Source organism: Plectropomus leopardus, chromosome 6 (assembly GCF_008729295.1).
Source record: "Plectropomus leopardus isolate mb chromosome 6, YSFRI_Pleo_2.0, whole genome shotgun sequence".
Classification (NCBI taxonomy): Eukaryota; Metazoa; Chordata; class Actinopteri; order Perciformes; family Serranidae; genus Plectropomus; species Plectropomus leopardus.
In genome coordinates this window covers 13552587-13555510 of record NC_056468.1, presented here as the reverse complement: position 1 = coordinate 13555510, position 2924 = coordinate 13552587, and positions in this window count along the sequence as shown.

The following is a 2924-nucleotide window of genomic DNA, read 5'->3' as shown; positions in this document are numbered from 1 at the left end:
AGACTGGATGCTAGTGGCGAGAGTCGTCTTTGCAGACTCCGTCCTGCTGGACATCTCTTGATGTGATTGGTCAGATGAACAACGACTTCCTGTCAGTCTGCGATAGTCCCCAGGCCACTGATATTCAATTTACGGCCCGCGGGCCAAATCTGGCCCCCGATAGGATGTCGAGTTTTATTAAAAAAAAAAAAAAAAAGTGCAAGTTGAGGATCCTCTGCACCCCTTACAAAAGCCCTAAGCCCCCTCTAGACACATCCTAAAGTCCTTGAAATGTTGTAAAATACCAGAAATGTCCTAAAATTTCAGAAATCACTTAAAATCCTAGAAACGTCCTAAAGTCCTAAAACATACTAACATTTCAGAAATGGCACAAAATCTATAAATATCCGAAATTCTTTGAAAGTTCCAAAATCATAGAAATGTCCTGAAATCCTATAAATGTCCTAAAAAAGTTCTTGAAATGTCCTACAATCCTTGAAATGTCCTAAGAATACATGCATGGGTTTGCTACAACTGGCAGCAGTCCAGTCCAATAAGGGACTGTTCATTATTTATCAGTGGAGGGGAGTGGCTGGGGTGTATTTTATTTTATTTTATTTTAATCTGAACCATTCCTAAAGCTACAACCATTTTACCTTGAACCTCCTTGTGTGACTGCAGAAAGATGCATGACCCTCCCTCCACCAAAAACAATCAGATTTTATTATATTCACACCAAACAAAGAGAGAGGGGAGAGTTGTCACCAAAACAAATCTGCTGATTTCTTTCAGCAAAATGCAAATCCTCCTTACAAACTGCATCATCATCATAATTATCATTATCAGCAAACAAGCTGTGTGTGCTGTTTAGCAGAAAATGGGTGTATGGCAGAGAACATTTAAATACAATACATACATTGAAAGATGTGTCCCACTCCTATGCCAAAATAAAAATTATAGATTCCTCTCCAGAGCTTAAAAGAATATTTGACCTCCCCTATTTTGCACCACACCTCAAACCTCATGAATAACGAAAAGTTCCTAAGGTGTAGTTCATTATACATAGGAACCCTAGGATAGGGTATCATGATTGTTCAGAAAAGGAGGAGAGTTATTGAAGAAAAGTGAGAATTTTTAATCTGCTCAATGCAGGCACTTATTCTTAAGTTTTGGATTTACAGCCACTTTATTTACATGTTGAGCACATTTTGTAGCTGACATGTTTCTTTGCCATATGTCAAAAACTCAAAGCAACAAGTTACAATACTCCGCATAAGTATACTGCAGTACAAGATGAAGACAGAGGGTGAGCCCCTCCACAACTGATAGAGAGAGTCTATAAAAGGGAGAAATGTGTCACACTAAACCTAATATATGTGGATCCATCTGATATGGAGAGTGAGATGGATGGAAGGACTATGTGGCTAAACACTGCAAATACAGAGCTTAATGTACGATACTGGCACAAAACTGATGCCTGCATCAGGTAATGTGTCTATAAAATATCTGCAATGATCTTTAGTCTTAATAATAGGCTACTGATGTTGTTCACCATTCAGTAGCTGAATTTAGGGTTCAGTTTCTGCCATGTAATCTGTACCAAGACGATGTGTTATATTTATTTGCAGTGACGTGTTATATTTATTTGCAGTGATGTGTTATATTTATTTGCAGTGATGTGTTATATTTATTTGCAGTGATGTGTTATATTTACTTGCAGTGTGCACAAGGTGCCTTGTTCTTTTGTCTGACTGTTACTGTTTCTTTTCATTTTATTTGCTTTCCTTTCCTTTGATAAATTTAGAGAGTAAAAAAGGGTTAAATGAATCCTTTCTTTCTTTTTTCGTCACACTGATGCAATGATTTTTTATCTTGCAGCAGAGTCAGTATTTTAGGAATGTTAACCTTTATTTGCAACCCAACTGGAATGAGCTATGATTGTGTTTTCAGTCACAGGAATCCCATTTGGCTTTAGTTTGCATTATCAGACAATAAACACAAAATGAAAACCACACATGACAAGTTGTGTAGTGGTTATTAAGGAGAAAGTGATTATATGTTCCGATGGATTTTTGGCTGAAGGGTAGTTATACTGTAAATGGGCAGAAAAAGAGGTGGGCATACCCCCTATACCTCCACTATGCCTCTACACTTTACACTCAGCGCAGTCCATGTCATGGGTCACCCTTTAATATTTACAGTAATTCAGGTAAACAGAGAAAACAATAGTAATATTTCATCCCACTAGACCTCCTAGATTTGGCCCTGAACATTTCCACTCTGTTATTCATACTTTCCTGATACTGCAGTTTCTCCAGTATTTTGCTTACTTGTTTCACCACTGACCTTTTTTGGTCTTCTTTTGGTATCTTTTAATACAAATGTCCAAAAAAAAAAAAAAAAAAAAGAAAAGAAAAGTAAAACAAAATCAGAATACCACCTCCACAGATCAGTAAGTTTTATAATTGAGAAGCCTTGGTTGACTGCATTTTTATGACAGAATTTTAAGATTTTCTCCTGTAGGGGTCACTGTTCATCACTAAATACATACATGCAGAGCCTGTTATTTTTTTCACCTCCCACCAACTTTGCGATGATTCAAGAATAATGCTGCCATTACTCACTCCTTATCGCGATAGAAGACTTTAATTTCTCTGTGTGTGTTTTGGGGGAGTCGTAATAGGCTTTGTATAAACTTTAACAAAAGACTTTTCTTAGCCTTTTATGGCTCTTTTTTATTAATTGGCAGACAGGTTGAAATCCACAGGAACCACTTCCCTTACTCATTACCAAATTCTTGACCACTGGTGCCACCTAAAGTGTTTGCAGCACAGATGATTTATCAGGCACTAAGTACTCGTGTTTTACATTTCACCTTTAAGTGGTTGACATACTTAATGCATAATGGGTCTGTAAAAGAAACACGGCTGTTGATTAACATTAAG